Source organism: Mustela erminea, chromosome 1 (genome assembly GCF_009829155.1).
Source record: "Mustela erminea isolate mMusErm1 chromosome 1, mMusErm1.Pri, whole genome shotgun sequence".
Taxonomy (NCBI): Eukaryota; Metazoa; Chordata; class Mammalia; order Carnivora; family Mustelidae; genus Mustela; species Mustela erminea.
The window spans coordinates 117488751-117511301 of NC_045614.1; the positions used below are offsets into that span (position 1 = coordinate 117488751).

The 22551-nt window shown below is 37.3% G+C and overlaps 1 long non-coding RNA gene across 1 annotated transcript in view; it reads left to right on the plus strand.

Moving 5' to 3' along the window:
• Positions 1–17202, plus strand: part of LOC116588671 — a 109239-nt gene extending 92037 nt beyond the window's left edge. The window contains exons 3-4 of the long non-coding RNA XR_004285038.1: positions 16705–16760; positions 17053–17202. This is a non-coding gene — a long non-coding RNA (uncharacterized LOC116588671). The remainder of the gene's footprint in view (positions 1–16704; positions 16761–17052) is intronic.
• Positions 17203–22551: the final 5349 nt, after the last annotated feature.

Here is a 22551-nt window from a genome sequence, read left to right on the forward strand (position 1 = left end):
GTTGTTACTGTGTTTTGTTTTCCCCAAAAGAAATACATTTGGGTAAGTAGATACAACTTGAATGGTATAGGCTGACATTTCCTTTTCTCATAAAATGCTGTGGTTACCCACTTGGCTATGAGTTTTGAAATTTAGAATCAACCTGTACAACCCACTGGTGCCCCAAAGATCACCTGTGCTTAGTAAACATTTCAAAAAGCAATCTAATTTGGCAAAGTCGGCAAAGACCTGGAAATTTATAATGTACAAACCACAGGGAAGTAGGAGAGGCTTACAACGGAAAGGGTATCAAGCTAAAATCTGAAACTATGGTTTTCTATTTGATACCGTTGCTTATTAGTTTTATTACCAAGAAAAGGGGGAAAAATTCTTAGCCTGAACTTTTTCATCAGAAAATTTCTGATTTTCAGAGATGACATTTAATCTACCTTTCTGAGAATCTGAGTTTATAATTATACTCTGGAATTGGATAAACAAGGTAGGTTGTCTTGAAAAAGGAAAATAATATTCAAGATGGTAGTGAATGCCAGAGTAACAGAAAAAAGATAACACTGATTCATTATATGTATTATGTATTAATTCTGTCATGTTTTAAATACATAATTTTGGTAAAAAGATTTTAGACATAGTTCTTCCTATGTTGCAACTCTTTATTTTTGAATATTTGATCAAAGCTTTATGAGCTTTTATACATAGAACTTGGAAACTCTGATACATAGAACTGAAAAATCAAACTTTGTAAATTATCCTATCACAAAGCTCACATACTTTCAAGTTCCCTCACCTTACCATAAAAATTTCAAAAACTGGAAAAAAATAGGAAAATAGCAAGAAATGAGTTATTATAGAAAGTGTTTTCAAGCTGTCAAATAAGTAAATGATCCTGTAGTTTGAAGATAAAATTAAAGACAACTGCTACACTTTTATATATCCATTTCTTTTTTTATATCAGTAGATTTATAAAATTATTTTTCTGATTACAAAAAAATACATGTTCATTGTAAAAGAAATTGGAAAGAAGGATAAATAAGAAAATAAAAATCCATATCTATACTTCCTGGGGGGGGGTTGAAATCACAAATACTATCTTCCCTCTAGCACTTTTTAAATAACATAAAATACTTATCATATTTATAATGTGTCACAAATTATGCTAAATACTTTGTATGCATTCTCTCATTTAACTCTTTCGACAATCTCATGAGTGTGTATTTATTATTATATATATATATACACATATACATACTAAACATGTAATGTACCATAAGTACCATTTTAAATTCTTCTTTTTTTTAATCTTTTTTTTTATAAACATATAATGTATTTTTATCCCCAGGGGATAAAAGATCCGTGAATTGCCAGGTTTACACACTTCACAGCACTCACCATAGCACATACCCTCCACAATGTCCATAAACCCACCCCCCCGACCCCCCTCCCCACAGCAACCCTCAGTTTGTTTTGAGAGATTAAGAGTCACTTATGGTTTGTCTTCCTCCTGATCCCATCTTGTTTCATTTATTCTTCTCCTACCCCCCTAACCCCCCATGTTGCATCTCCACTTCCTCATATCAGGGAGATCATAGGATAGTTGTCTTTCTCTGATTGACTTATTTCACTAAGCATGATATCCTCTAGTTCCATTCACATCATTTTAAATGGCAAGATTTCATTTCTTTTGATGGCTGCGCATAGTATTCCATTGTATATATATATACCACATCTTCTTTATCCATTCATCTGTTGATGGACATCTAGGTTCTTTGCATAGTTTGGCTATTGTAGACATTGCTGCTATAAACATTCAGGTACACGTGCCCCTTTGGATCACTACGTTTGTATCTTTAGGGTAAATACCCAGTAGTGTGATTGCTGGGTCATAGGGTAGTTCTATTTTCAACATTTTGAGGAACCTCCATGCTGTTTTCCAGAGTGGTTGCACCAGCTTGCATTCCCACCAACAGTGTAGGAGGGTTCCCCTTTCTCTGCATCCTCACCAGCATCTGTCATTTCCTGACTTGTTAATTTTAGCCATTCTGACTGCTGTGAGGTGATATCTCATTGTGGTTTTGATTTGTATTTCCCTGATGCCGAGTGATGTGGAGTAATTTTTCATGTGTCTGTTGGCCATCTGGATGTCTTCTTTGCAGAAATGTCTATTCATGTATTCTGCCCATTTCTTGATTGGATTATTTGTTCTTTGGGTGTTGAGTTTGCTAAATTCTTTATAGATTTTGGACACTAGCCCTTTATCTGATATGTCGTTTGCAAATATCTTCTCCAATTCTGTCAGTTGTCTTTTGGTTTTGTTAACTGTTTCCTTTGCTGTGCAAAAGCTTTTGATCTTGATGAAATCCCAATAGTTCATTTTTGCCCTTGCTTCTGTTGTCTTTGGCGATGTTCCTAGGAATATGTTGCTTTAGCTGAGGTCGAAGAGGTTGCTGCCTGTGTTCTCCTCAAGGATTTTGATGGATTCCTTTTTCACATTGAGGTCCTTCATCCATTTTGAGTCTATTTTCATGTGTAGTGTAAGGAAATGGTCCAATTTCATTTTTCTGCATGTGGCCATCCAATTTTCCCAACACCATTTAATTGAAGAGGCTGTCTTTTTTCCATTGGACATTCTTTCCTGCTTTGTCGAAGATTAGTTGACCATAGAGCTGAGGGTCTATTTCTGGGCTCTCTATTCTGTTCCATTGATCTATGTGTCTGTTTTTGTGCCAGTACCATACTGTCTTGATGAGTATAGCTTTGTAATAGAGCTTGAAGTCCGGAATTGTGATGCCACCAACTTTGGCTTTCTTTTTCAATATTCCTTTGGCTATTCGAGGTCTTTAGTGGTTCCATATAAATTTTAGGGTTATTTGTTCCATTTCTTTGAAAAAAATGGGTGGGATTCTGATAGGGATTGCATTAAATGTGTAGATTGCTTTAGGTAGCATAAACATTTTCACAATATTTGTTCTTCCAATCCAGGAGCATGGGACATTTTTCCATTTCTTTGTGTCTTCCTCAATTTCTTTCATGAGTACTTTATAGTTTTCTGAGTACAGATCCTTAGCCTCTTTGATTAGGTTTATTCCTAGTTATCTTATACTTTTTGGTGCAATTGTAAATGGGATTGATTCCTTAATTTCTCTTTCTGATGTCTTGTTTTGGTGGAGAGAAATGCAACTGATTTCTGTGCATTGATTTTATATCCTGACACTTTACTAAGTTCCTGTACAAGTTCTAGCAGTTTTGGAGTGGAGACTTTGGAGTTTTCCACATATAGTATCACATCATCTGCAAAGAGTGATAGTTTGACTTCTTCTTTGCTGATTTGGATGCCTTTAATTTCTTTTTGTTGTCTGATTGTTGAGGCTAGGACTTCTGGTACTATGTTGAATAGCAGTGGTGATAATGGACATGCCTTCTGTGTTCCTGACCTTAGAAGAAAAGCTTTCAGTTTTTCTCCATTGAGAATGATATTTGTGGTGGGTTTTTCATAGATGGCTTTGGTAATATTGAGGTATGTGCCCTCTATCCCTACACTTTGAGGAGTTTTGATTAGAAGTGCTGCTGTACTTTGTCAAATGCTTTTTCAGCATCTATTGAGAGTATCATATGGTTCTTGTTCTTTCTTTTATTAATGTGTTGTATCACATTGATTGATTTGTGGATGTTGAACCAACCTTGCAGCCCTGGAATAAATCCCACTTGGTCGTGGTGAATAATTCTTTTAATGTACTGTTGAATCCTCCTATTGGCTAGTATTTTGGTGAGAATTTTCACATCTGTGTTCATCAAGGATATTGCTCTGTAATTCTCTTTTTTGATGGGATCCTTGTCTGGTTTTGGGATCAAGGTGATGCTGGCCTCATAAAATGAGTTTGGAAGTTTTCCTTCCTTTCTTTTTTTTGGAACAGTTTCAGGAGAATAGGAATTAGTTCTTCTTCAAATGTTTGGTAGAATTCCCCCGGGAAGCCGTCTGGCCCTGGGCTTTTGTTTGTTTGGAGATTTTTGATGACTGTTTCAATCTCCTTACTGGTTATGCGTCTGTTCAGGTTTTCTATTTCTTCCTGTTTCAGTTGTGGTAGTTTATATGTTTGTAGGAATGCATCCATTTCTTCCAGATTGTCAAAATTGTTGGCGTAGAGTTGCTCATAGTATGTTCTTATAATAGTTTGTATTTCTTTGGTGTTAGTTTTGATCTCTCCTTTTTCATTCATGATTTTATTTATTTGGGTCCTTTCTCTTTTCTTTTTGATAAGTCTGGCCAGGGGCTTATCAATTTTATTAATTCTTTCAAAGAACCAGCTCCTAGTTTTGTTGATTTGTTCTATTGTTTTTTTGGTTTCTATTTCATTGATTTCTGCTCTGATCTTTATGATTTCTCTTCTCCTGCTGGGCTTAGGGTTTCTTTCTTGTTCTTTCTCCAGCTCCTTAAGGTGTAGGGTTAGGTTGTGTATTTGAGACCTTTCTCATTTCTTGAGAAAGGCTTGTACCACTGTATATTTTCCTCTCAGGACTGCCTTTTCTCTGTCCCACAGATTTTGACCAGTTGTGTTTTCATTATCATTTGCTTCCATAATTTTTTCAATTCTTCTTTTATTTCCTGATTGACCCATTCATTCTTTAGAAGGATGCTGTTTAGTCTCCATGTATTTGTGTTCTTTCCAAACTTCCTCTTGTGATTGAGTTCTAGCTTCAGAGCATTGTGATCTGAAAATATGCAGGGAATGATCCCAGTCTTTTGATACCGGTTGAGACCTGATTTAGGACCCAGGATGTGATCTATTCTGGAGAATGTTCCATGTGCACTAGAGAAGAATGTGTATTCTGTTGCTTTGGGATGAAATGTTCTGAATATATCTGTGATGTCCATCTGGTCCAATGTGTCATTTAAGGCCTTTATTTCCTTGTTGACCTTTTGCTTAGATGATCTGTCCATTTCAGTGAGGGGAGTGTTAAAGTCCCCTACTATTACTGTATTATTGTTGATGTATTTCTTTGATTTTGTTATTAATTGGTTTATATAGTTGGCTGCTCCCACATTAGGGGCATAGATATTTAAAATTGTTAGGTCTTCTTGTTGGACAGACCCATTTGAGTATGATATAGTGTCCTTCCTCATGTCTTATTATAGTCTTTGGCTTAAAATCTAATTGATCTGATATAAGGATTGCCACCCCAGCTTTCTTCTGATGCCCATTAATATGGTAAATTGTTTTCCACCCCCTCACTTTAAATCTGGAGGTGTCTTCGGGTCTAAAATGAGTTTTTTGAGGGCAACATATTGATGGGTTTTGTTTTTTATCCATTCTGATACCCTGTGTCTTTTGATTGGGGCATTTAGCCCATTAACATTCAGGGTAACTATTGAGAGATATGAATTTAGTGCCATTGTATTGCCTATAAGGTAACTGTTACTGTATATTGTCTCTGTTCCTTTCTGATCTACTACTTTTAGGCTCTTTTTGCTTAGAGGACCCCTTTCAATATTTCCTATAGAGCTGGTTTGGTCTTTGCAAATTCTTTCAGTTTTTGTTTGTCCTGGAAGCTTTTCATCTCTCCTTTTATTTTCAATGATAGCCTAGCTGGATATAGTATTCTTGGCTGCATGTTTTTCTCATTTAGTGCTCTGAATTTATCATGCCAGTTCTTTCTGGCCTGCCAGGTCTCTGTGGATAAGTCTGCTGCCAATCTAATATTTTTACCATTGTATGTTACAGACTTCTTTTCCCAGGCTGCTTTCAGGATTTTCTTTTTGATGCTAAGACTTGTAAATTTTACTATTAGGTGATGGGGTGTGGACCTCTTCTTGTTGATTTTTGAGGGGGGTTCTCTGCACCTCCTGGATTTTGATACTTGTTCCCTTTGCCATATTAAGGAAATTCTCTACAACAATTCTCTCCAATATACCTTCTGCTCCCCTCTCTCTTTCTTCTTCTTCTGGAATCCCAATTATTCTAATGTTGTTTCGTCTTATGGTGTCACTTATCTCTCGAATTCTCCCTTCATGGTCCAGTAGCTGTTTCTCCCTCTTTTGCTCAGCTTCTTTATTCTCTGTCATTTGGTCTTCTATATTGCTAATTCTTTCTTCTGCCTCATTTATCCTAGCAGTAAGAGCCTCCATTTTTCATTGCACCTCATTAATAGCTTTTTTTATTTCAACTTGATTAGATTTTAGTTCTTTTATTTCTCCAGAAAGGGCTTTATCTCTCCAGAGAGGGTTTGTCTAATATCTTCCATGCCTTTTTCAAGCCTGACTAGAACCTTGAGAATCGTCATTCTGAACTCTAGATCTGACATATTACCAATGTCTGTATTGATTAGGTCCCTAGCCTTCAGTACTGCCTCTTGTTCTTTTTTATTTTTTGTGGTGAGTTTTTCTGCCTTGTCTTTTTGTCCAGATAAGAGTATATGAAGGAGCAAATAAAATACTGAAAGGGTGGCAAAGACCCCAGGAAAATGCACTTTAACCAAATCAGAAGAGACCCCAAATCATGGGAGGGAGAAAGGGAATAAAAAGAAGTTCAGAAAAAAAAAATTAAAAAAAGAAAACAAATAAAGAAAAAAATATAAAAAAGAATATATATATTATATATATGATAAACTAGTTAAAAAAACATTAAAAAAGAAATGGGTAAAAGTTTAAAAAATTTAGCAGAAGAAAAAAAATTAAATTAACTGCAAAACTAAAAAATCATGGAGAGAAAGCCATGAGTTCCGTGCTTTGCTTTCTCCTCCACTGGAGTTCTTCTGCTCTCCTTGGTAGGTGAACTTTGTCTTGGCTGGATTTCTTGTTGATCTTCTGGGGGAGGGGCCTGTTATAGTGATTCTCAAGTGTTTTTGCCCCAGGTGGAATTGCTCCGCCCTTACCAGGGGCCAGGCAATGTAATCTGCTCTGGTTCGCTTTCTGGAACTTTTGTCCCCTGAACCCTTTCCATAGAGTTCCAGAGGATGGAAATGAAAATGGTGGCCTCCCAGTCTCTGGCCTGGAGGAGCCAAGAGCTCAGGGCCCTACTCCTCAGTGTGCCCTCAGAGAAAAGAGCCCCATCACTTTCGTCTCCCTGACCTGTGGCCATGCTCCGAGCACACCCAGCCTGCGACCAATTCAAGGTAACCCCAAGCTGAGAGTTCACTCCTTGGCTCTGTCTCTGTAGCCAGTTTCCCTGGTCTAATACCTGCGAGCTCTGCAACACTCAGACACCCCTGATCCTTCTGTGACCCTGCAGGACCTAGGGCCACACTGGCCCCACGTGGGTTTCCTCCCAGTTTAGCCTCTGTAGCGATGTCCCTCCATGAAGCAGACTTTTAAAAGTCATGATTTTATGCTGCATTGCTCTGCTGCTTGCCAGGAGCCGGCCCCTCCCCCCACAGTCTATCTTCCCATCGCTGTGGTTTCAGTTCTCCGCTGGTCCTTCCTTTCAGAAAGTGGTTGATTTTCTGTTTCTAGAATTGCTGTTCTTCTCTTCGATCTCCCATTGGATTTATAGGTGTTTTCAATGGTTTGATAAGCTATCTAGCTGATCTCCTGGTACCTGATGTAGTCTCAGCCTGCTACTTCTCTGCCATCTTGACTCCTCCCTCTCTTCTCTTTTTTCTTAAGATTATATTATGAGCAGCACTAAAGGTACTCTTTTGGTGCCTGGAATCCAAATTTCTAATGTTTGGGGAAGGTAGTTCCCTACACCTTTGATAGACAATGCTCAGACACCAGTAGGATGTCCAAGAATTTAACTCAATTAGACTCAATTCTGACACTATCTACCCAGTGATAGCGTTAGATTCCACAGGTTAAGTATTCCATCCTACAAAACTACCCTCCCCATTTCAGGAAGCCAGTCATAAGCCTAGATTGTTACTGTACTTCTGACTGACTGACTATAAATCAGAGGCTCCCATGAACTCTTCCTCAGGTTTAATTAATTTGCTAGAGCGGCTCACAGAACTCAGAGAAATGTTTTGTTTACTATATCATAAATGTATTATAAAATTAAATAACTCAGTAACAGCCAGATGCAAGAGACGCACAGGGCAAGGTATGGTATATGGGAAGAGCATGGAGCTTCCATGCCCTCTTCAGGTGCACCTTTCTCCCCAAATCTCCACATATTCACCAACCCAGCTTTCTGAGATTTCATGGAGGCTTCATTACACAGCCATGATTGATAAACATCATTGGCCATGGAAAATTTGACTCAATCTCTAACCTGTCTCTCCTCCAAGGAGATCTGGGGTTGGGAACTAGAAGTTCCAGTCTCTAATCACTTGGTTAGTTTCACTGGCAACAAGTTCCCATTAGGTGGTTTTCCAAAGTCACCTTATAAACATAAGAAAAAACACCTTTATCACGCTCAGCACTTAGAAAATAGCCAGAGTTTTGGGAGCCATAAGTGAGGGACCAAGGAGAAAGACCAAATATATGAGAAATCTATTTTGGTCATCTGAACGACCAAATATTTATTTTTCTTATAAATTACAGTATCTCAGGTACCTGTTAACTCCATGGTACCCTCATTCCATTGCCTGCAGGGGTAGCCCTATGACCTGGTACTTCTGGCTAACTGAACAAGAATGAACTCTTTGCCAAGTAGGACCAATACACCAATGCTGCCTGAGAAAATGGAATTGAGGAACAGAAAGAGGCAGGCAGGTGAAGATCTATGTTGGAGCTTGAGGCCATTTTCAGCTGTAAGCACCTTAAGTTAAGAAGAGAAAGCTTGTCTGGAGGGAGAAACAAGAGAATAGAGGAGACACCCAGAGATGAGAAGAAGCTAGAGAAATTGGACATTCTTGTGTCCAGGGAGAGAGGGGGATAGAATAGGACAGAATAGAATAATAGCCTAGAGGCATCTCCAGTTGCAGGAAGATCCTGCTATGTTCCTTCCAAATGGATACCCAAACTCTTCTCTGTATCTTTACTTTAAACACATTTTTGATTTAAATAAGTTTCAGTTAAAAAAATAATAGATAGATACATAAATAAATATGTTTCAATTTTTAACTTAGAGTGTCTATCCTTAGAATACCTTGTCAGAGTATATTAATAATGACCAACTTGCTACATGAAAGGCATTAGTCTAAGTGTTTTTGCTCATTTCTCTCATTTAATGTCTTAATTTTCTTATCAACCCTAAAAGGTATTGTCTTCATTTTCATATGAGGAAAGAAAGCTTAAAGCACTTAAACAGAAAGTACTATTTAGGAATAGCAGGTTTACTCTCCTCCCCCCTAACACACATGCACGCACACACACATACACTTTTTGCCTTTGTCACCTCTTCAAACCTGACTAAAATGACAAAAGGGGAGTTTTTGAAAATGCTTATATACACCATAACCAAGAATGGAGAGCAGTAAAAGGAAGATGAACAAGTGTAATTTATCTGCATAAATTCAGAAAGCTGAATGTCAACCTGGTAGTGAGAAAATTAGAAAAGCAGTTTATTTTGCCTTTCGTAACTGACCTCAAAACTCAGGGGAGACAACAAAAAGAAGGGAAGATGCAGCAAAAAAACAAAAACAAAAACAAAAAACGGAAAAATGGGTGATAGTGTTGAAGCCGCATTTCAAGCCCTGGACATGGACTCCTGATCCATCCATGGAGATACCTGCTTCTTCCCTCTCCTTTCCCAAACCCCTCCCCAGAGATATACTGAATGTTAAGTCCAGGGAAAGGGTAAAACGGAGGATCCCTCAAATGGGAAACACTACTACATTTAAGGTAGGGTGCTATGTTATAAGCAGGGAAGTCGATACGTTGTGTATGCCAAGGCTCTCTTTACCTACTTGCCTTCCAAAATGCTAGCAGCCAGACTCTTAACCACGTGGGCAGGTGACTAGAATACTTACCGCATAGGAATCAGCCAAGACCTGGGTGCCTGGATGGCTGGGTCGTTAAGCATCTCCCTTCAGCTCAGGTCATGATCCCAGCGTCCTGGGATCAAACCCTGCATCGGGCTCCCTGCCAGGGCCCCCTGCTTGGTGGGAAGCCTGCTTCTCCCTTTCCCACTCCCCCTCCTTATGTTCCCCCTCTCTCACTGTGTCTCTGTCTGTCAAATAAATAAAATCCTAAAAAAAGAAAAAAGAAAAAAAAAAAAAAGAAAAGGAATCAGCCAAGCCCAAAAGAAAAACTGAAAGACACAGACATCAAAAATAGTCTAATGAAACAGCCCAGTCATTTCACTACACAGATGTCCTGCCAACAAGTTTCACCCACCTGCACAAAGCTTCTGGTCACATTTCTATTACAAATAGTCTATGGACACCAGGTATTACGCAAATACAACACAGGTGGAAATAAGACCAGCAACTTGGGTGAACTGCTTTTAAAAACTCAAAATATTCTGATTGATGTGAATATGAATAATATGAGATATATCCATGAGATAATAAACCTATGAGGGAAAATAAACTTGAATGCTTTAAAGAAGTACATTCAGAGAACACAAAGAAAAGTTCTTGGATATTAATATATAATAGGAGAATTTAAGAAATTCATAAGAAATTTTGGAAGATAAAGTCAGAGAAATATTGTACAGAGAAGAGCAAAAAGGGAAAGCTATAGAAAATAGAACAGAGTACAGGAAAATTAGGGGGACCAGTCCATGAATCTAGAAACAGAGAATAGAGAAAATAGAATATAGAAATAATTCAAGAACTTTCTCCAGCATCGAAGCACACAGCATTTCCAGATTGAAATATCTCACTACATGCATGTGACAATGAAAGAGAAAAGACCTACCACAAGACATAGCATTGTGACATTTCGGGACACTGACTGCAAAATAATAAAAATAATAACAAAAATATTCAAATTAAAAGTTCATGTTTCATTGAAAAGTTCACTAATTAATTGTCAGTAAATCATGATTAAGAGCATTAACTTTCTACCTGGTTTACCTGGATTCTAATCCCAGACTCGGTAGCTCTAAAACTCTGGTAAAGTTACTCCAAACTTGTGTCTCAGGTTCCATTATCTGTAAAATGGATATTAAACATATCACCTACCTTAAACATTTGCTGTGAGAATTACAGGAGATAATAACCATCAATATATACAGAAGTATAACTGACACATAGTCAGTGCTGATAAAATGTTAGCTTTTGTTATTGAATCTCTTATTTGCAACTCTAGACATTAGAAGGAAATATATCAAAGCCTTCATAGTTCTGAGGATATGTGATTTCTTGTCTAGTATTCCACTCCTAGCCAACTATTAGTTAAATATGAGTGAAGTTTTTTATATTTCAGACACATGTTGTGTTAAAAAGTTTATCTTCTATGAGCATCTTTGGGGGATCTGTGCTCTGACAAAACAAAGAAGAAAACTAAGAGAGAGGAAGAAATGGAATCCAGGAAAAAAGGAAATCTCATGCAAAAGATGGAAAGAGAATTCCTAGGCTTACTGGGAAGGGAGGCCTCAGAAAAACAGCTGAGAGTTAGCTGGTCCAGATGTGGGAAGTCAGAAGGCACATGGGAATCTAAGAGGATGGAATTAATGCTTAATGTATATGTGTGTATCGAAAAAAGACTTGCATAACTGGGGAAATATTTGTGAATAAAAGAATTGCAAATACATAGGAAGCTAAAAATAAACAACAACACCCAAAAAGAAAAAAAAATTAAAGGCAACTAGGAAAACCAAAACTTGCTTAGAAAAATGAAAGTAATAATAATACCCAATATGAATCATTAAGGCTCATGTTTATGTCATAATGCTATATACAGTGATGCAGTGATGTAATCAAAATTATGATGTAATCAAAATTATGATAAAGCTCTGTTGGGAATAAAGGGTAGAAAGTAAAGGGGAGAGAGAGAGAGAGATAGAGAGAGATTGAGTGTATGTGCTGGGAATAGAGGCAATGAAGGAAAGCTAAATTTTGTTTCCATAGTAGGAAGTCAGTAGATAATGCCTTAAACTTAAAAACCAAGCTTGTTTGTTTCTTTCTTTGCCTTTAGAGTGGTGGAAGTATGGAGGCAAATACCCAAAGAATCAGTTAAAGGAGCTGAAAGCAGAGCCTCTAAGGAATAAAAATTGGAAAAAATCAGTCAGAATTCTGCTGTTTTTCTGTAATAAGCCTGTACAACAATTTGATTCTTCAAATTATGATTGTGTGTGAATTTGATTAGAGCACAATCAAGTTAAGACATTTGTTCAAGGTCATAGAACCTGAAAGTGGAAAAACAAGGATTCAACACCACTCCTCTGCATATACAGATACTTCATTTTAAGGGGTGGATAATAAATTATTGAATGAATATTTCCTAATTTATTTAGGCAATCCCATATTATTAACCATTTATGTTTTATTCAAAATCTTCAGTATTATGTAACAAACACCCTTATATCTTCAAATGTTAATCTCTGACAAAATCTCTGATTATTTATTTATTTACTTATTAAAGATTTTATTTATTTATTTGACATACAGAGATTACAAGTAGGCAGAGAGAGAGAAGGAAGCAGGCTCCCCACTGAGCGGAGAACCCGATGTAGGGCTCCATCCCAGGACCCTGGGATCATGACCTGAGCCGAAGGCAGAGGCCTTAACCCACTCAGACAACCAGGCGCCCCTGATTATTTATTTTTGATAAATATCTAGCAGTTATCACTGTTTAGTAAAAACTCACTCTTGAGATCTTTCAGATGTGTATCAGTGGGCCGTATGCTTGAAGGATGCTTACTAACATATATCTTGGAGTGGGAAGATAAAGGAAGTTTCCAAAAAAATTTGTATATGTTTGAAGTAGATTTACAGGATCCTGGGAGGGATCAGGCTAAGATTGCCTTTTGCCCTTGGTAAATTGTCAACATCAAGGCAGCTGAGTTCCCAGAGGAAGGTCATGCTGCCTGTTTCTAAGACTTGACAATGGGTTATAAGTAATAAGGAAATATAATTTTTTTCTTTTGCCTCTCTATCCCATATCAATCAGTATTTACCTTTGGGATTCTTGCCATTGGTCAGGATATTTGGAAGAAGACATGCTGTCACACAAGTTATGTGATACAGACTGTGTTATACTTGGTCTTGTAGGGGACGAAGACCCTCCTCTGCCATGTGGTTCTTCTTGCTGGACTTAGAATTAACTTGACATGAGACAGACTGACAGGAGAAAATTCAGTGTAATCACAAACGTATGGGGAATCTACACAGAGAAGAAATTCCAAAGACAATGAGGCCACAGGAAGTTTACTGGAGCTACGGAGAGGTGGAGGGTCTGAGGACACAGAAGGGAGAAATCTTTTTTTTTTTTTTTAAAGATTTCATTTATTTATTTGACAGAGACAGAGATCACAGGTAGGCAGAGAGGCAGGCAGAGAGAGAAAGGAGGAAGCAGGCTCCCCGCTGAGCAGAGATCCCGATGCAGGGCTTCATCCCAAGACCCTGGGATCATGACCTGAGCCGAAGGTAGAGGCTCAACCCACTGAGCCACCCAGGTGCCCTCAGAAGGGAGAAATCTTATTAGCAAGAAAGCAGAAAGAGATGTTTGGAAAAACCAGGTTGCCCTGTTACGCAGATAGGTTCCTTAAGCAGAGAGTCTCCGTTAATAGCTCTCTTCCTGTTGCAGGCTCTGCTTTCCAACTTAAATTTAGGCAGTTATGGGGGAGGCAGACAGCTTTTCCTGCATCTGCTGAGTATTTATTACTTTTAACTCAAAATAATCTTTATGCCAAGTGGCACATTATGGGGTGTCTCACCCTGCACCACTTCAGTCTCATAAAAATAAGTTCTGGTCTGATCTGAAGAAAATTAATGATCCTAGCCTTTAGCCTTTCATATTAGATGTAGTTGTGTATTTTAAGACTATCTTAAATTTACACAGTGCTTTTCTCTTGAAAATATTTATTCAATATTCATTTAACATTTAAGTATATAGTGCTGGGACACAATGAAAAACAAAACAGTCACTGCCCTAAAACTTCAATGCTTATATAGGATTAATGTAACAACCTTAGAAAGTCCAGATAATCTTGGCAATTGAAGAAGAAAATTATTTCTGAAAGTATAAATGTCTCTATAGTATAAGAAACAGACCTCCTTATTGTCTACCAAGATCTCAGTTTATTTGGAAATTACTGCACTTTAGAATATTTAAACTAATCATATACAGAAGTATCATATTGATGAAGGATAGTTGGAAGACAAGGAAGAAGTGACAAGGACCAACCCTCCCCCCCAAACAAGAGGAAACCACCTTTAAAAGGATTTTATACCACCCTGGAAGGAGCCTTCCACTCTTTCCCATGTGACAAAAGGTTGCTTGGATGACAGGTGCATGGAGGGTTAATCAGATTAAAATAGTCCCCCAACAAGCCTATAAAACCCCCTGTGTGTAGAAACTCCAGTGGAACCCTCTTGGATCCCCTCACTCCCCTGGAGCTTTGTAGTATCACTTTGCTATTGTTCAATAAACCTTGCTTGGGTGCCCACCATTGCTGGTCTATCTCTTTGTTCTTTGAAGCAGCTTGACCAAGAACCATGGACATAGAGAAAAAAAAAAATCCTGTAACAATATTACAGTTAAATATATAATGTGCACTTATGACTCAGACACCATGTACTTTCTATTCTGTTTATGAAAATTGATAGAAAAAAAAGACTTTTCATCATATGAAATATAGAAAATCTCCTCAAACTGTTTTATCTTTGTACATTCTCTGTAACTTAGTTTTTGTCAGAAGAGGCATATTATCCTAGTTCAGAAAACACAATTCAATACTGTTATGTGGTTGTTGTCAATGATACTTCATAAGAAACTGGATATGGAACCTGACACATACATGAAAATGTCAACATTCTGTTGTATCTCCACATAAAAAGGAAAAACTTCACAGAATTTTCACCCGCCCCTGATATGCTATTGGTCTGCTTCTCAGCCTCAGTGACATTTTCTCATTTGTCAAAAACTATTTCTGTGACAGAAATATTCCTTCTCTTTATTAGACAGATCTAGGGTTATAACTCTTTTAAAAAAAAAATTATTTGGAAGCTTAGAAGATATCCTCTGGCCTTAGAAAGTGAAGATAAAATCACTTTTATCCTCTGCTCCCCCTCACAGTGCTGCAAAGACTTGGTTTCCCTTTTGAAAAGTGGTTTAGTGATTAGAATGGAGTCAGGGTATATTTGTAGAAAGACTAGGAGGCCATATCAGCACAATAATGGCATAGTGCTATAAATATCAATGAATATAACTCTCCAGTCCAGTGCTAGTGAGTAGCAATTTAAGGAATCATTATCTGAATGTCTCTAGTATCAAGGGGCCAGGACTTTCAACATGCTTCACTGAAACAACTCATAGATGTATCCTTTTGCTTTTCTAACCATTTCCCGATTCTTATGCTTCTTTTTTGCATTGTACTGAAAAAAGCATAATTTTATAAGTCAGGTAGATGTGGGTTTCGATCTTGATGCAACTTAATTATGTCAACTTGCTCTTCTTAAACTCTTTAAATCTCAGATCCTCACCTGTGAAGAGGGGGAAATGCCCCCAAGTAGGTGCAACATAACTCCACACTCCTTCTTAAGTGTGGGCTGTTATGATGGTTTCTTTTTCCATCCAGAGTACAGTGTAGAAAAGAGGTAAAACCAAGGACTTTACAGTGGAAAAATCTGACAAGGCTTCCCCCAAGGTTAACATCAACAATGATGAGTCATGTTGATAAAACATACCCTGATATCATGTGATAAGAGTGACACTTTTCCTCTGTGATCTTCCTCCCCAAAAAACCCATAACTCCAGTCTAATTATGAGAAAATCACCAGAAAAACCTAAACTCTAGGTTTTACAATGTAAACATTGTACAAAATGCCCCAGCCAAGACTACCCTAGAGGGAAGTGGCATTTATTTATCTTATTATGAAAATCAAAACATTTTTAGATATTGCATAATGTTAGACAATTATATATTGTTCAAAATATACATTCCCACCCTATTGACATTAGGTTTGGCCATGTGATTTGCTTTGACAAATGAAATGTGAGCAGATGTGAAGTATGTCTTTCAGTGCCTTCTGTACTGTGATTTTTATCATGCTGTTGCCCTCTGAAACCTCTGAGAAGGCCTCTTTTTCATTCAGTCCAAATCCTAGATGAAGTCAATGAATTGCTCATTGGCAGTTAATCTGCCATAGACATGTAGCATAAGAGAAAAAAATGTTATTGTACCATACTGAGATACTGGGGTCATTTTATGACAGCAGACAGCTTAGGACATAGCTCTAATCAGAGTTGAGGACCTAGCTCTAATCAAGTAATTAAATCCATACCTTTTCTTCTTATGTCTCTTGTCCTCTCTCCATGATTCCCTCCTCTCTCCTCCACCTCCTCTTCTACAAACTTCTTCTCACATTACATTTACTGATTTCCAAGTTTCTCCTTCTTCTAATAACTGTCTTTAGATTTGAGCATTCCAGCATCTCTTCTTAAATTTGCTCTTAGCTATTTCTGTCACTTTCATTTTTCTGGTATTTTCATCCCGAGACACCAGTGAGTGATTGAGGTTCAGATAAAATCCCTCTGCTACTCATATGTTTTGCCCTTTATTCACCCCACATTTGTGTCCTGATGAAATCAGATTAAAATTAACATCCAGAAACCCTCTGGATGGAAAAAGAAACCACCACAAGGGATGAAGGTTGTCTTTAAAAAGGTTAGAAGCTGATTATAAGCATGTAAGTCTCATACTTTATTTTATTTTTTTCTTTTAGCAGTAGCTATCTCCTGAATCACTGCCCAGTTGCCAGCTGCAAGTCCTCACTCCAAAGTAAGTCCAGCCAATTCTGAAATTCTGGTTGACTCATCCAACCTTCCTGTTCACTCAGGACTTACTTCAACATCCCAAATGACTTAAAATGTAGGGTTCCTCTCATCTTGATATATCAGCACCTGCTCTATGATGCAAAGGGTAAATAAGTGGGGAGAAAGTGATTCTCTACTTGTGCCCAATTTCAGTTTCACATGAAACTGTTTTATGTTTTGTGTTTTATGAAAACACAATATGATTAAATTTGCCCAACCTTCACAAAATAAAACCATGTATTCAACCATTTTTACAGGAAGTAAGTGTCCACAGCACAAAGCCAGAAGAATCTCTGAAGGGCAATTATAGCAGATAATAGCAGAAGGAACTGGTGTTCTGAAGTCAGAAATAATTCCCACCAGCTTTGAGATTAATTTCATTGCACAGAGAGAGCATTACCGATTGCCATCAGGTAAGTATACACACAATATATTTTTTTAGTTCTGTAAAAAAGATTGAGGGATTTGATCTTCTTCCTCAGTTTCAATCTTAAAATTCATATTATCCCCTAAAGTGTTCATTTATCTCTCTCATCTGATGATGTAGGATATGTCTGCTCAGGTTGCTGCTTTGGGCATCAGGGAGCAAAACTAGAGGAGAAAGTCAATCTGCAGGAGAGTTGGTTGTTCAAGAGTTGCCTATGTACTTCCTCCATGAAAAGTCCTATTGGCATTGCTGTGCTGGGGGATTAAAGGAGACAGTTACATCCCATAGCAGTGGGATGTTGTGGTGGGAGAGGGAAGAACATCACTGGGTTTCAGGAAAATGTTCTAGAAAAGAACCTGGTATAGTGTACATTTTTGTGGTACAAAAACTTAGATGTATAGTCGAGGACAGAAAATTGTCCGGTTTTGCTGTAAGTGGCAACCAGATAAAATTTGTATAAATATGCATCTAAAACCAATAGAGATATGATGGTAATTCGGATTTTACAACTTCTAGAAAGCTGTTTGGGCAATTTTTGCAATGTGTAAGAGTTTCGGCAGAATTTCCACTACTGTTCTATTCCTGGATAAGAAAAAGGGGGGAAGAAGAAAGGGATTGATGGGACAATCCAAGTGGAAAACATAATTGCCTTACAAGTTTTGTTTAATTCAGCAAACTGGTCACTAATTTTCTGAGCTCACTATGGAAATTTTTGTTGATCATCAAATTTTTATCTTTCCCTATTGCTTGTTCAGTTGATTTTGTTTGTGTGTGTGTGTGTTTTAGATTGCTATCTACTTTAAATACTCTTCTTAAAGTTTCTATATGGGAGCAAGGGCAAATTTACAAAAAACTTTTTACATTTTTCATGTACAAAGTTCACTATACTGTCTTGGTAATGATTTTTTAAAATACATTTTGAACATGATTTATACCATCTCCTCAAAGGCAAGCAGGAAAGTCATTTATTAAATATTCTGATCACCACAAACAGTTGCTAAGAAGAATAAGTCAATATAAACAATTAAAAGTGTGTCAAACATAATAAAAAGAACAATTACCAATCAAACAGATGGTTATCATCTTGACAGCTTGAGATAGAGGTTAAGCCCAGAGAGTACAGCATTTGAATTCATAAGAGAAAGGAATGCACTCTTAAAATATCAAAAGGTAGACTACAATACTTTTCAGAATAAATTATTTTGTATCTTACTAGAACTTGGTGTAAAGCACTCTTGAGTCTACATGAAATATAACAGGTTGCTGATACTTTGTGTACTTGTGCCTACATCATTTGTAGAAAGCTATTGTTTTGAAACATCAACATTCAAACATTAGCATATTACTTAAAAATAAGTGGGATGGACAGAGCACTAAGGTGAGTTGCTAAGAATAAAATTCCCTAGACCACTTCTAGCTCTAAAGTCTGGCTAAACAAGGTCTTTCAGCTAAAGGAGAATGGAAAGAGCAACTGAAATTTTAGGGATATGGTGCATGTATACTTTGTGGGAATGAGCACTAGACTACTTGAGGATTATTATTTATTTCCTTGTGTACTAAGTCTAGATGATGCAGGTATCTGGAGTTACTTGATAAGTAACATATAAGTAATATAACATGCATAGAGTAAATAATAACTATTCATATAAATACATAAAGAAAAATGGGCTCTGGATATTATAGACAATGGTATTACTCATATCACAAGACACACCTGTAAATTTGTTTAGATGTCTTTGTACATACCTTTGTTAGTAACTGGTCTGCATGTTGAATCCTCTTCTGCAAACCTCTCTAACATGCTCAAAAAAAAATAAAAATAAAAAGAGAGAGAGAGAGAATTCATCTTTTATCTACTCTATAAGGATTCCTAAGAAGTACTTATTTTAATTTAAATGAATTGTTCAATCACTTGTTCATTTGGAGAAGTGACCCCTTGGCTTTTCATTATAGGAGCTATACTCTACCCATTTATGGTAATCTTGTGTCCTCCTGATGGAATAAAAATTGGCACATTTGTGCCTTTCCTAGTGTGCTCCCTTCTCCTGGAATGCCCGTGTCTCTAAACATAGTAAATGTTATTTATACTTTAAAGCCCAGGTCAATGACATCTTCTTCTTAAAGATTTTGCTATGCAGAGTAGGCAGTCAATAATTAATGTTTGTTTATGTTTATTAAAATGTGTGGCCAAATATGTAAATCAACCAGATTTTTTCCCCCAAAATTTACATCATACAGCTGCTGATTTCTAGAAGGTGGTACAGGATTTAAAACTAATATTGGAGTGCCTGGGTGGCTCAGTTGGTTAAACTCAGTTCAGCTCAGGTCATGATCCTGGGGTCCTAGGATGGATGGAACCCCCACATCCAGCTCTCTGCTCTCTGTGGGGAGTCTGCTCCCTCTCCCTCCGCTTGCTATTCTCCCTGCTTGTGCTGTCTCTTACTGACAAATAAATAAATAAATTCTTTAAAAAAAAAAAACCCAGCAGTGAATTTCAAAGATTTGAATTAAAAACTTCATACTGCCTCTGCTAGTTACTAGTTATAAAAAGAAATCTAGGCTCTTATATTCCAATGATGGTTGCTTCTTTTCTTTTTTTCCACAGTAATGTCTTAGTTTCCTTTTTTCTTTCCTATTACTTTCTACAGCAGACTTATCTTTGTGTGCATCTTATTTTATCGTGATTGCTATTTTCCAAGATTCATCATATGATAGGTTAATCCACTGATGTATTATCATATTTGAGAGCATGTCATATCCAGGACCTTTTCTTATAGTTCTTTGTTATAGCTGTTTTTTATAAAATGGAAGTTCTGGTGGGTATTAGAGAGGGCATGGATTGCATGGAGCACTGGGTGTGGTGCAAAAATAATGAATACTGTTATGCTGAAAATAAATAAAAGAAAAAAATGGAAATTCTGCATTTTTACTAAAGGAACTTCGGCTCTTGAGGGTTTTTTTTTTTTTTCATTTAAGACAAACTCTTTAAATGTTTTTATTATCATTTTGATCATTCCTGCTACTTCTCCTACCATTTTAATTTTATGAGTAAATTGCCTGAGATGGTAACTTTGGCTTCCCAGGGGCCATTTATGCTTACTTTCTGGTTTGTGTTAAGGTCACCAAACAAGTCACTTCAAAATTAGCATGGTATTAGTACATTAAATATGAAATGAGATTTTTAAAAAGTGTATATTAGTGGTAGGCATCTGAGTTTTTCTTAGGGATCTAAATGTTTTTGAAAAGAAACTGCCTGTGGTGTAGAAGATGAGGACTAAGGCTTATACTCTGAAAGGAAATATGTGGAAGTGTTAGCTAACTGTTCAGCTTGAAGAGTTATCACAAATTTAGGAGTTTCAATGAGGATGAGAAAAGTAAGAGAGGGATTAGTCACACAAGGGAAGTGCCCAAATTATATGGCAGAGATTGGAGCCTGACGAGAGCTAGTCGATGAATAATTTCTTGGGCAATTGAAGGAATTTTAAGGAAGGGATTATCTAATATTCAGTTTTAAAATGTTTTCTATGACTTTGTGCCTTCTTCCATTGCCTTAAAACTTCAGAGAAATCATCTACACAAATAACTGACATGATTTTGAAGAAATCAAGGAAAAGACTTTACCCCTTCCTGTTTTGTGTAAGACAGAGCAAAAAGAATCATTGCTGGGGATGAGAAAACAGTAAGACTCAGAGTCCAGCAAGAATAGAAAATGAGAACTGCTGACCTACATGAAAGCACCGGTTAATAAACATCTCTCAGAAGGTGGGGAGGTGGGGAAAGGGCATGGATTTCCCACTTCCTGAAGGGATAGAAGTGTTGAGTCAATATTATGTTGATCTTAAAAAAACAATATTAATTTGGTTGACATTTGGGATATACCTATAAATGATAAGTACGAGACCTATAAAGATTATTGTTTTAATTTCTTTTCAGCGTAACAGTATTCATTGTTTTTGCACCACACCCAGTTCTCCATGCAATATGTGCCCTCCCCAATACCCACCACCTGGTTCCCCCAACCTCCCACCCCCCCACCCCTTCAAAACCCTCAGATTGTTTTTTAGGGTCCATAGTCTCTCATTTCCCTCAGCTCCCTTCTCCTCTCCATCTCCCCATGTCCTCCATGTTATTTGCTATGCTCCACAAGTAAGTGAAACCATATGATAATTGACTCTCTCTGCTTGACTTATTTCACTCAGTATAATCTCTTTCAGTCCCGTCCATGTTGCTACAAAAGGTGGGTATTCATCCTTTCTGATAGAGGCATAATACTCCATAGTGTATAAGGACCACATCTTCCTTATCCATTCGTCCGTCGAAGGGCATCTTGGTTCTTTCCACAGTTTGGAGACTGTCGCCATTGCTGCTATAAACATTGGGGTACAGATGGCCCTTCTTTTCACTACATCTGTATCTTTGGGGTAAATACCCAGGAGTGCAATTGCAGGGTTGTAGGGAAGCTCTATTTTTAATTTCTTAAGGAATCTCCACACTGTTTTCCAAAGTGGCTGCACCAACCTGCATTCCCACCAACAGTGTAAGAGGGTTCCCCTTTCTCCACATCCTCTCCAACACATGTTGTTTCCTGTCTTGCTAATTTTGGCCATTCTAACTGGTGTAAGGTGGTATCTCAATGTGGTTTTAATTTGAATCTTCCTGATGGCTAGTGATGATGAACATTTTTTCATGTGTCTGATAGCCATTTATATGTCTTCATTGGAGAAGTGTCTGTTCATATCTTCTGCCCATTTTTTGATACGATTGTCTGTTTTGTGTGTGTTGAGTTTGAGGAGTTCTTTATAGATCCTGGATATCAGCCTTTTGTCTGTACTGTCATTTGCAAATATCTTCTCCCATTCCATGGGTTGCCTCTTTGTTTTGTTGATTGTTTCCTTTGTTTTTGAAACTTTTATGGAAGGTGGCACTATCAATGCAGATGTTTTCTTTGTCATCTGATTGTGACATATTTTTATGTCCTCTGTGGATATGTGTGCTGGCACTGGATGTGGAATGGAACAGAATCCAAAAACCATGTTTGAGTTAGGTCATGATCTGTAAATACTGTAGTGAGACTAGTTCATGCCTGGTGTTTCACTAGCTGCGTAACGCTAGGCATGGATTTCAGCAGTGTAATGCTTCAGGTTTTGTTTTGTTGTTGTTTTTCTTTGTTAAGACAGTGAATACTAACCTTAAAGAGTTTTGAGGATTAAATAACATGACATGCAAAATGTTAAGCACAGTGCCTGGAATGAAGTAAGCATTCAGTGAATGCTAGCATTATTTATTTGTTTGGCTTTAAAATTATAATTTGGAGAATAAGCTAATATTA